Source organism: Amphiura filiformis, chromosome 2 (assembly GCF_039555335.1).
Source record: "Amphiura filiformis chromosome 2, Afil_fr2py, whole genome shotgun sequence".
Lineage (NCBI taxonomy): Eukaryota > Metazoa > Echinodermata > Ophiuroidea > Amphilepidida > Amphiuridae > Amphiura > Amphiura filiformis.
Window position 1 is genome coordinate 67,437,316 of NC_092629.1, and position 13,483 is coordinate 67,450,798.

Below are 13,483 nucleotides of genomic sequence, written 5' to 3' on the forward strand. Positions count from 1 at the left end.
AACAGAAGGACATTCAGAATTCAATTTGGTGTGTCTAACGTGCTCTCAAGTCCCACAAAAACACCATGCAAAAGTTGTTATCCGATCCCTTAACTAGATTGTGTCTAGTATCTAGCGTGTTATTTTGTCTTGGTGTTGACATTACATTCACATATGTGACCGTCCACGGCGAATGAGTCGTAAATTCCTCCCCCGGTCAATTTTGTTTTATATCGTGTTTAAAAAATAAACATCATAAACTTAAAAATGGTATATCATTTGACTTCAAACGATATCCAGAAGCGGAGTTATGGTTTGTTGAACTCTGCTCCTTCAACAAAATGTTACCCTTTTTTCGGTTCTACGTGTATCTCTTTTTCCACATTGCAAGTAATAAAGTCATAATTGGCGGTCATTTCAAATCATCCCCAAGTCAACGAGCTTCAGGAATGTCCTCTCATTGTTAATTGTTGGTTATACATACTCAGACAAAGTACAATGCAATTGCAACCTACCACTTGAACAGGATTTAGCCAAAGCAAACCAAGACTAGAGCTACAGGGTGTCCCAGAAAAAATTACCTAGTGAATAAAATTGAACGTAAGTCGAGAAATAGACATCAGAATCAAAAAATTTAAAATGTAGCGTATAGCCTATTTTGTTGTGCATCACATACGGAAATTTTATTTGATTCGGTTGACTGGTTTTGAAGAAATGAGCAATTGCATAATGCGTACATCAATGCAGTTCATTCCAAGTTTGATCAACAGGCGCTTTTTTCATACTCGCTCACCGCTTCCTAAAGTTTGTGTATCTCATTAAATTTAGTCCACATTATCTATTAAAATCCGACGGTGTTATGTCATTCATGCTTTCACTGAAGATAACAGTTTGTCCGAGAAAAGTTTGATTTCTGTAATTGGAAGCTCTCCAACTCAAATTCTTTAGGCTGTGCAAATATATACTTTACAAAGAACATTTGAGCCAAGAATGACAATGATCAAGTGCTTACAGCTTTACGTGTGATTTTTGATACCACGCAACATTAATGTTGAAGTTTTAAAAGATTTAAACTTTGCAATACAATTTCTTGGAAATATTCCGAAAACATTAATGTGTGTGAGAAATTTTTAAGCCAGCTGGAATTGTTTATGTAGTATTCTTCATGCAACATTTATATCAACATTAACGAAAAAAAGATATTTACAAATACCGAGCATCATCTCACATGCAAGCTTTCATTTTCAATATCTAGCACGTTTTCAAATTTGAACAAAACCTAATTAAATGTTGCAAGAAACAGGTTGTTATAAAGAACGAAAAGGATTTCAAATATGAAGCCCATAGACAGTTTAACCACTCGTGCGCATTATGTTGAATGATCTTTCTTCCAAACTTGGAGTGAAGTGAATTGACACATGCGTTATGTAATCGCTCATTTCTTCGCGATCAGTCAATCGATTCCAGTAAAATTGGCGTATAAGATGCAAAATAAGATGGGCTACACGCTGATGTTTAGATTTTTGGATTCTGATGTCTATTTTTCGACTTACGTCCAAATTCATTTGCCCGGTAATTTTTTCTGGGACACCCTGTATTTAATTATTCTATATGTAGAAGATTATTATCCTCTTCAGCAATAGGATTATTGATTGGTTTAAACGCTATCAAATAAGAAACATGTCGCGCCTAATTGAGACACCTATGAATACGACCTTCACACATATTTTGAACTGTATCTCAGAATACAAGTTGCCGAGTTTACGGCTCATTCGCAGTGTCCACTCACATATTAGAGAGATTGCGATTTTCCAAACGTAGACGTAGGACGTACGTTTTTACGTACGTTAACACGTACGTTTTTACGTAGCTATGTATTGCAGTGAGGCCACATACTTTACCAACGCTCGTGTTGTGGCGCTATGTCCTATAGTCAGTCATCTGGTGATTTGTTTTTGCATGAAATCAGCCCGGGGTAGTCGGTGGGGTCAGGGATCAATAAAGGGATCTTAATCCTCTCTACGTCATACATAAATTCGCCCAGTCTCATTTCCCTAATATTAAATTTAAAAAAAATGGAATTTCAGTTCGGCACAGGTGGGCCTCGAACCCACGCCGCTGCTACATACAGAATACAGAAGTCCAGCGCACTAATCCACTGGACCACATGAGAGTTCGGTAGCCATATTGAATTTTAAACATATAGGCTATAGGCAACTCCAACATTGATCGGGTATAGACCACTTGACATGTGACGTCATTGCCCGGCAGTATGCGCGCGAATTATGACAATTTCCATTGTTCTTTGCCCTGCAGTGTGTGCGTACGCATCGTAGTTTGCTCAGGGCACGTGCATTTCAAATCGCCCACCATATTTCATATAGTACAAGAAAGCCATTGAACAGTGTAGCGGTTTGTTTGAGCATATCGACAGACGAGTCCCTCGCCTTTGTTGATAAACAATGATTTCATATTAGCATAATGACAGTACTCATCAGTTAATAGCCACTTGGTGAATAGATGGGCATTATCAGCTGTCAAAGAGATGTCTTATGCAGCTGCCAATCACGATAGAGGCTTGAAAACATTTTGTTATAAACCCAAAAGTGATATAAGGACAAAACTGTGCATGTTGGTACTTGATTGTTTGGATTCTTATATGTTGAAAATCCCTTGTAGTAGTATTTTTTATGTGTAGTGTATATTGTTTATAAATTATACAGCTTTTCAATTTTGGGCATTAATGCTCTGTTGCACTGTTTTCATCAACCTATTTTATCGTAGTGCATTTCTTATGTGTGTGAGCCGAAATGTCGTGGTAGATTGCAATCATGCTATTGTTGAACTGTACTCCGCCATAACTACGGTGAAGGACACCGGTTTAAATCCTTTGTTTGGAGCCAATCAATAAAAGAATGCAGGGCCTCTATAAGTTAAGAAGTGACGTAATAATCGCAATAGATGAATACAATGTTTGAATAGATCGCCCAACCATGCCAACACAAGCAGATTGCACTAACCACCTGTGTATGTCTGCAAACATAGATTGAATACAATACAGCTCTTTTCAAAAATACTAATCTTATAGGTGCGAGTGAACCGTTGCCTTGCCAGAGGTCTATACTTTGAATTTGTGTGTAAATAAATAAATAAATAAATAAATAGATAAATAAATAAATAAATAAATAAATAAATAAATAAATAAATAAATAAATAACCGATCAGGAATTGTGCATATTTGAACGTGTTCCTAATGTTCCTAAAATATCTGAGCCAAACTTTCCTTGCCCTCCCCCACCCAACTTTCGACCTGCAAAAAAGCTTGCCCCCCCTTTGACCTGCCAACCAATCTTTGACCACCCCCCACCCCCTATAATACTTCACCACCTCGGGGATACACAAAGTTATTGCACCACCCCTCAGCTGTACAAAAAACACATGATATTTTGACTATAACATTCGTAGAGAAAGACTCGTTCTCTACGTTTCCTTTACCTAGACTCGAGGTAAAATCAGCCTATTTCCACGTGGAACCATGGTGGAACGTACGTTTTAATGCTACGTTGAGTCCAAAATGTCAAATCGCAAGCTATTTTTTTATACGCAAAGTATCACACACATTTCAATAGACAATCTCTGCGTATGAATATTGCGTTTAAATTTAGTCCATTTTTAACACATCGCTGTACCTTTATTATAATGATTTGTTACAAACAAAAAAAGGATCATAATAATAATTAGACTTTCCTTCGTATGTTCATTATCCTTGACTGTCTTTAACATATTGTGAAATGGACACATTTTGTGCATTTTCAACGATGTATCTACGTCGATTTCGCACGTGGAATATCTTCAAAAATAGCTAAATACGTGACCTCGCTTCGATACAGGAGAGTGGTTTTGAATAGATCAAAGTACGTCCGATGTCTACGTTTGGAAATCGCAACCTCTCTATTATGTATTCTTAAACGTCAAAATGGCAAGTTTCATTCAATCAATATACAACATGTAATTACATTACACTCTTATCGCCGATATTAAGAAAACGCTGTTTAGGAGAAAATTGTTTAAAATTATTGCCCTGATTACGATTTTTTGCTTTAAACAGCATATATTACTCGTATTTTCTTAGGGCTAATCAGGGGCTATTGATATTGTTTAAACATTTGCGAAGTATTTGCTTAAATCAGCATGCTTGATTAAAGAAATAACATGCGTTTAAAGGTCTAGATCATTGTGCACCCCGAATGGAATGTGTGACTGGTTTATGTAGTTACAATAACTAGTTGATGATACATCACAAAGTTGCTAACCCTTGACACTGGCTAATGGATATACATTAATCATTTCTATGGGTAGCATTTATCTCAAGGTAACCACAAAATACATTATCTGTCATTAGACTAATTCCAATCAGCCGTCTACACTTCGCATGTACTGTGTATGCTTCGTAGTGACGACTGATTATCTTACAGCCAATATCATGACGGACTTCTGAAAACTATTCAATGCGACCTTGGTTGTGCGCCGTAGCGCGACTGACTAGCGGCGCCCGTGTACCGCGTCGCTGTACCGCGCCGCTGTGACAAGATCGCGCTCGGAACTTCTAAAACAACAAACTCGGTCAAAAGGTCAATTTGGACACAACTGCGCATGCTCTATGCCACAGGAATCCTGTTGCAAAATCCGTCACTTTTGTTCCATGTAGTTTTCTCAGTCGTCAATCTAGACGGTTGACGACTGAGGGCAGCAGTCTAATCTGTCATCATGATGGTTTAAACGCATGTTTAACAAAAAAAAAACTATCCACTTTGCACGGTTGTTTGATGGGATCATTTATGAGTTTTTCAAATAAAACATCATGTACAATCAAATTTTAGGCTAAAATAGCTGAAAGTGATATCATGCTAAGGCCGTGTAAAATTAATATTTTGGTTCTCGTCCCTCCTCCTCAATTTCTGGGATTTGTCAGATTTTTATATTTTTTTTAGATTTGTCAATTTTTTTTAGACTTTGGAATGATTTATGAAATCTTCATACATATAAATAAGTTTATTAGAGAACAAGCATCACTTCCAAGTCTTTTTTGTAGTACTCTAAAAAGTTTATCCCTCAGAATCTCACATTTGAAAAAAAAAATAAGGGCCTCATTGTTTCCTCGAGCACTGTTGGAGAAGACCGAAAACTACTGACAATGCTAATTTTACATTGAAAAAAAAAAAAAAAAAACACCTCCCTCCTCATCAATTCATGAAAATCCTCTGGACGAGAACCAAAACATTAATTTTATACGGCCTAATGTATACAGATGCTTTTGAGTCATTCTCAACTTTAATTTCCCCTCTTTTACAAAATGATTCACTTTTATAGGATTTTGAAAGCTTTTTCGGATATAAAATGTATCTACTAATGACAAAATTGGTGGCGCTATTTAGTTACTGCAAACTACTCTTTCAAGCTTTTAATACAAATAATTCCTTTTATTGTTTGATGAAATATGTTTATAAAATTTCCTTGTTGCTTGTTTCACCTATTCCAGGTGTTTTAATGGCAGTATTAATCACATACCCCTTGCGAATAGAGAAACATGATTTAGGATAAATAGCGCCATCTATAGTTTGCATTTAGTTAATAATGAAGCCAATTCTATATACATCAAACAACCGTGTTTGAATTCTAAGCAGGACTTTTGGCTGGGACTTCGTCGCAAGCACCACAAACATGGAAGTGCGAGACGTTCTTCCAAGCACCAAGCACCAAGTGAAAGTTAAAACTTTCGCTCCAGCACATCACAAAGCGCACAAATTCCACAGTAGTTGTGTACGTTGTAATTAGTGGTAATGGCACGTGACCGAAGGATCATCACGGGATCTGTGCAACCAATCACAAGCCAAAACTATTTAAAGATGTACTACATCATGGCTAATTTTAGTTGTCCAGCAAAGTCAACAGACCACTTGGGGAGCTAGAAAACAGAGAGAATACAGTGATTAAAAATATGAAATTTGAAAATCTATGTATTGTGCACAAATTAATGCAATTCGGAATTTTATGTATAAATGTAATAGCCAGATTATGCACAATGCGTAAGTGAATTACGGAGATGTCTGGTTATATCATCAATGTTTAATTTCAAGGCCGTTGTTCAATCACTTAAGGTTGGTCTGAAACCTGGAATTATGGAAACTTTCGGGCCTCATAACTGCTAAATTGTTGGTCTAAAGTATATAAAAGTATACATATTTAGAATGGCAAAGACTTGATAAATTCATCTGTGAGGTCAAATTTGGGCCAAAATGCTCATTTTTGGCCCAAAATCCCAAAAAACGGTTTTTTGGCCCACTTTTTTTTCGTGCAACGTAAAAAAAATTCTTGGGCCAAAATTTTTTAAATTAATTTTAAAAACTAGACAAAAATATCTAGGGACCGTTTTTTCATTTTTTGAATTTCGACCAACTTCAAGAAATTTGCACCAAAATGGTCAAAAATGCTGAATTTTCAAAAAATCATAAAAAGCCCGATTTTCGCCCAAATTTCAAATATTTTTGGTGAAGTTGGTCAAAATTCAAAAAAATAAAAAAACGGTCCCTAGATATTTTTGTCTAGTTTTTAAAAATTAATAACAAAAAAAAATTTGCACGAAAAAAAAGTTTTTGGGGATTTTGGGCCAAAAATGAGCATTTTGGCCCAAATTTGACATCACAGATGAACTTATCAAGTCTTTGCCATTCTAAATATGTATACTTTTATATACTTTACACCAACACTTTAGCAGTTATGAGGCCCGAAAGTTTCCATAATTCCAGGGTTCAGACCAACCTTAATGCATAAACATTTTGAACAAAGTTACCAAAAAATGTATCCCGTATTTTTAATATTGAATCTGTACAGCAATTATTGTATATATTTATTAGCGGGCATTTGAAAAATTTAAATCTTAACTGCTTATCTTATACGAATATTTCACAGACCAGCTTCACATCGCGTTTCTTAAAAATGTACGTGACAGCCGGATACAAACAAGATAATTCATTTTAGATTTTATTGCCTAAAATGGTCACTGATTTTAAAACTAGTATAAAAGGAGCCCTAAATGTTTTAGTACAAATTTGTGGCTCCAAAGTGGCTTCTAATTTGCATCCAATCCATTGAAGTGTTGGAATTTGTCATTGAGGAGTACTAGTATGATAGGAAAAAGTAAGAAATGACCCCAAGGACTTGTAAAATAACATTTTTGGTGCTGTAATGAGTTTGCAAAATACTAGTTCAAATAAAAACTAAAAGCGATACAACAATGTTCAAAATAGTTCGGCATGTTATATTGTAGTTTTAAACTCTTACATTTTAGTGATGTAATAAGGTAGGGATATCATATACAACAATCTATATACAAGGGTCTTTTACACATGGATAAAAAAACCTGAATTTTGAAGACTTGTCAAACTTAATTATTTTAAGCTCTTATTTAAGTGTAATTGATCACATTATTCATCACATAATCGCGGTAAACATAATATGCCGGCTTATTTCAGTTTGATTAATAAACCCTCTTCTATGTATGTTCGTATCACGTTAGCCGCAAGAGATTAATAAACGTAAAATGAGAGATTTTTGATTTATAAGTCTTCCTTAATATCTATTATGTTCTTATCTGTTTAACTTCGAGAGAAAAACGACAAAAATCAAATCAGAACAAATGAGGTTTATTAGCCTTGTACACGTTTTACCAGGGCAAAATATGTGTGATAACAAATCAGAAATGGCTGTAAGACGTTGAGGGATTTATGCTCAAAGCAATAATGTGCGATTTCCATAAATAATGTAATCTTACTTGTTTTCCACAAAATTATTTTAAATTTCGAGCCAAGGAAATGAGCTTAAAAACTAAAATCGCTATTTCGTTCCAAAGCCTATAATTATTGTCAATGCGTGTATTACCTGGCCGATCAATATTGAGGGAAGCTTCACCCAGGGTCTCAGGGACGTGCAAATGTTCGTACCTCCCTGATATGTAAATGACAGATAACAGCAAAAACAGCTCCCATATCTGTCCACAACTTTGGTCAGTGCAGCGAGTCTAGGGATTTCAAGTGGGTGATTATTGATTGGCAAGTGCCATATTTGGGCATAAGTGCAGTCCACCATTCATTGTGGAGAATAGACTAGACTTTATCGATTGATTTTGCTGGAGTAGTTTCCTGTTAACCAGGTTTAAGTACTGCAAAGGTCGAATCATGTTTGCTGTGCAGTATAACTGCACTATGGACCCCATTTTGACTACTAATTAAACGGTCTATCTATGTTACCTGTTTTACATGTATTCATTATAATACTTCGTTTCTTCAGCTTTAAAATAGTAGATGGAAATTCACTTCTCATTGGAATTCCAGATACAAATTCACAAAGGTTTCCACTCATCCAAAGAGGGTAGTCCGTTTCATATGTGGTATAAACATCGTGATCATATTACTCCTCATCGTGCTCAGTTTCACTGCCTCCCAGTCAAAGAACGCATTAATGTTCAGTTCCTCACCGCAATCTTTCACTGCTTGCATGACTCCACTCTCAGATACCTGCTTAATGCCATTAAACTTTATTCCTCGGTGGATATACTGGACACCGTCCGCTACGCTCCGTTCTGATTAGCACTATACTGACGATACCCCTCACTGGCCGCTGTAATGGAGATCATGCTTTTCATGTCTTTGGTCAACGTGTATGGAATGCCCTCTCAAGACACATCCGTGAGGCACCACACTCAGCACTTTTAACTAGTGCGGTTACCGCACCATAGCTGATCACCATGTGGCTTCGGAAGTATATTGTGATATACCACTATGACCAAAACTAAAATATACAGTTTATAGAATAAAAATATAACAAAAGGCAGAAAAAGATGAATAAGTTGAAAAAGAAACGAACATCTGTATTAAAAAGAGCTGGAAATATATGTACATAATGTGATGCCCATTAATTTTACCATCAATAGATCCACATAGAGGAATACGACATCTATCGTGAGCCAATTTGCATTCTGTTGCCTGTAAAAGCCGACTATCAGGTAAAAATTCTAAAAGCAGCGTAACTAGATATTAGCGTTAATTTCATGATACATTTAAAACGAATTGAAAACTCCAAATTGCAGAAATAAAATATATAATATTACTAAATCACCCAAGCAGATGGTAACGTAGGTATGTGGAAAAGAACTGCAATAACAATAACAAACTATGTGCCCAAAGAGTTGTCTTTGACATGTCGCTTTTTTGAAATATCACCAAAAATATCAAATTTGGGAAAACGCCCCAAAATTTAAAACAAACAAGAACCTTCCAAAATAAATATATATTAGCACTCGGGGGCCAAGTGACTACCTGCCGCTGTGATTTGGGGTAATTCGTTGCTTCCCCTCTCCAGATACCTGTACTTCAAGTTCGCCCATACCCTATGCCTTAAACGTGTAAACATTAAAGTTGCATGTGAAGGGAATTTTTGTGTTGATACGATGATGAAAAATTAACAGGTTGTTTCATTTTTTTTAGGAATGAAATTAAACGTTGTTAAATTGTTACAAGTCAGTCGCTCTGACGATTACAGCATTCATCTTGAGTACTCTTTCACAGTGGCGTAGATTTCTTTTTGACATTGGGAGGATGGGGTTGGAAAAAGTTTCTTGAAATATAGTGAATCCGGCACCTTTTGGCGACAGAATAAGTTAATGGAAGAAATGCGCGCAAAGCGCGCGGAAATTTTGCCATTTTGAAGCTAAACTGATGAAATATTGTGCAAAAGTGGAATAAATTCTCGCATAGCGCGAAAAATATTGCACTTTGGGGGATAAAATGGCCAAATATGTGGTTAATTTGATCAGAAACCCACATACACCATATACATGATTGTATGGACCACCCCCGGGCAAAAATATTGGGGGGGGGGGGATTTTTTATGTCCCAAATATAATTTCAGACCATCTCTTGCCATCAAATACTATCAAAGAAAAGGATATATCAAAAGCATTTCTTATACTTCACATGGAATCAGTACTGTCCCGGTCCATCTCTTTTTAAAGGGATTTTTATTATGACTTCTCCAAACATCCCGGATGCAGTGTACCAGATAATCACACATTTCCCTAGCTTTTAAGCCACCTCGTTCTTGGTCATGCAGATCTTTACCTCTTCATGCAGCCAGCGTGATGTTTTGTCTTGGTGTTCATATTACACTCACTAATATACACCTGGTGTATTTTTACATAAACCAAGTGGCACCAAGCATGTTTTTTCTTAACTCTCTCCTTGTCTAGCATTTCTCATTCAATTAATGTAGTTTATAAAAGTCAAACTAGTATCAACATTCGTAACTAAAAAGGCAAAAACTATTCATATAATAATGAACACACTATTACCAGTAACTTTGATCTTGTATTTTGAGTAAGTTTAAGTGTACAAACTAGATATTATCTACGGTAATCTGCAATATTTTTTATGAAATTGGATCCCAGAAGTGAGTCTATCCTTCGTGAAATGAGCATGGAATTAGCCTAGCGCAGAAATCTACTATGCACGCAGTACGATGCTGAATAGTCATTTTGTTTATTCATATGTAGGCTATTGTGTAGCTGTGTATCCTATAATCTGCGGGCAGGTTTATCAGGGACAATCTGTGTAGCTCAGTGGTTAGAGCACTCGCCCGACAAGCGAGATCTCTGGGTTCAAGTCCCCGCACATGCAGGTATGTCCGGAGGTTTTACTCTGGTATACTAGTATCTGACTATACATGTCATGTTTCCATTTGTAAATCCATGTTTAATTGTGCTAGTGTGCGATGCATAATTTTTCTTTCCCCTGTATATTGATATATTAAGAATATCGATTAAGCATAATAATTATAATAAATTCGATCTCGTGCGCTAGTTTGTAATGTTTGAATATTTACATGTTCCAGTGTATATGATGCGTAAGCCTCTTCTCTTGTTTCAGATACTTCTTGTTACACGTGGAATGGGAATATTTTGTTTTCGCTCTGATTTTTGTTTATTTTTGCTAATCATGTGCCAATATGTGGTAGGGCCTACCATTATCCTACACACTTTGTTATACTAGTGGAACTTTTTTCCCTTCAAAATGCGGCTACCAATACATAAATTTGTTTTGCAATGGACAGGTCTCTATCCACGGGAAGTGAATTTGCGTGTTTTTTTGGTTTAATATTACTGTATAGCGATATAGTTTGCCATAGTTGTGGCTGTACAAATATTGACAAATAAGAATATGTCTTTGTTCTACTTGTAAAAATGTTCAAGTCTGCGGCCTCATTAATTGACTTTTTCGGTAAAGCGAAAATCCCATAGGAATTTGCGAGTACACCTGATATGTCGTCATTTACGTCAAGCCGACTTGCAGTGCTCAGAAATGAAGTTCGCTAAACAATGTGCGCATCGGTGTCAGACAACGTGACGTCAAATGACGACATCTCAGGTGTAATCGCAAAGGCTTATGGGATTTACCGAAAAGATAAATTGAAAGGTGTGAATGATTTATACGATAGACGCAGTATCGGTTCCGTTTTGTCTGTATGCAGCTTTATTCTATATATGAACTGCTTTATTCGTAAATGGAGTCTTTAAGCTAGTCTTACTCATTTATAAATTACACCAAGGATACTGCAAGAAATGAGTCGACCTAGAGTATCATGTCATTCACCTCTGTATCCCAACCGTTCTTATCATTCTTATAAGTTGGCTCGTAGTGATTGTTGGCCCAACGGTGTGCTAATTCGAGCACTGGCTTGCGTTGCGCATAAATCACACCAACACTAAATTGAGTAAATCATTGCATCATCACATGTGATCATTGACATGATTAATCTTAAATGGTCATGTTAAGTTTGCTTTAAGGAATAATTGCTGAATTTTACTTTTAATCGCAAACTTTTACTGAAAACGCGTTACAAATTACTTCATGTTTCAGTTCAACTCAGTTTATAGAGAGCTTGCGGAATGAAGTTACTGGAACTTTAACGGCAACTTCAAAAATATCGATTCGATTTCTTGCTCAACTTCACTTCAACTCGAACGTCAGATTGGTTTCTGTACCAACAGCGTCTTGTTGTTTAAACTAGGGGAAGTGTATCAATGGGTGATCAAAAGAAGGGTATGTAAAAGCGATTGCATCAAATTTCTCCCTTTTGTTTGCTGAAGTGGTTTGTTGGTAACACTTATTACAATAGGCGCTTAGTTTGAATAAACATGGATTACATCTCTTGGCGATGACCAATGCAATGGGAATTAGGCCTATGTTATGAGCTATACGCTAATATTATACTTCTAAACATGTTTCAATTAAATATTCTTGTGATATGCCTATATTATTGTCCCGGATTATTATAATAAAAGCTCAATTATTATTCCAGTAAACGTCAGCTTTGTCAATTTTATATTTCCATCAGGACACAAGCCCATTTTATCTGTTTGCTCTCCCTAGCCCCCCCACCCACCACCATCACCACCTCTCCATATCATCCCCTCCCTCCATCTATTCATCTGTCCTCACTTTCCCACTCCCCAGTGGCGTTGCCAGGAGTTTTCTTTTAGGAGGGCAAGGACTCCTCTTTGCATTCTGATCGAATTAAATATCTCTCCCCGAATGATCCTCATTTTGTTCTTTAAAAACTCCCAGAATTTTGAATTTCAACCAACATATTTCTGGATGCTCCTTTTCTGACATTCTTATTTTTTGTAACAAATAGGCCTCCTCTTTTAATAATGAATAATTTGGTTGACATACAATACCCATAGGCCTATAATATGCGTATAATAGCGTGGCACATGTTAGACCAGCTTTCTGCTGAATTGGGGTACATAATGTAGGCCTAAATGAATAAAATAATAATTAAATAAAATACCTGAACAGTACAAACATGTTTGGTTATATAGAGGTGTAATTATAAGACACGCAACGTTGTAAAAAAATGTTCACAGTAGCTGCAATTCGCAGAAGTTCACTACACTGCTGGGTCGCGTAAAATCAGTCCATTTTACTGGAACTTAATCCCCTTGGCGTTGAAGTCAAGCCAAAAACTTGGTTCCGCAAGCTGATTTGATGTACGTCATGAGCACACACAAAAGTGTGACGTTTGGAACAAAATTAATTTTGATCTAATTCAATCAGTAATTTTTAGCATCATGTGGCATGTTTTTTACCCAAACCAAATTAGATTTCCAATAATTGGTCTATTAACTAGACAATACATAAGTGGTAATTATGTAGTCTATGAGGAAATATGCAAACCATTGTTTTAATTATGACGTATTTTCATCATAATTTACGGCACACTATAGATTCTGGCGTTAACTTTAACTTCAAGCGGCTTTAATGGCAGAGTGGTTTTGAATACATAATCCTCTATAATCCTCTAGACGTTAAAGTTAAAGTTAAAGTAACTCCATTTCGCAAGCTCTCTTATGTTGCCATGTTTATTTACTCAAGAATTTGCAACTTGAAGT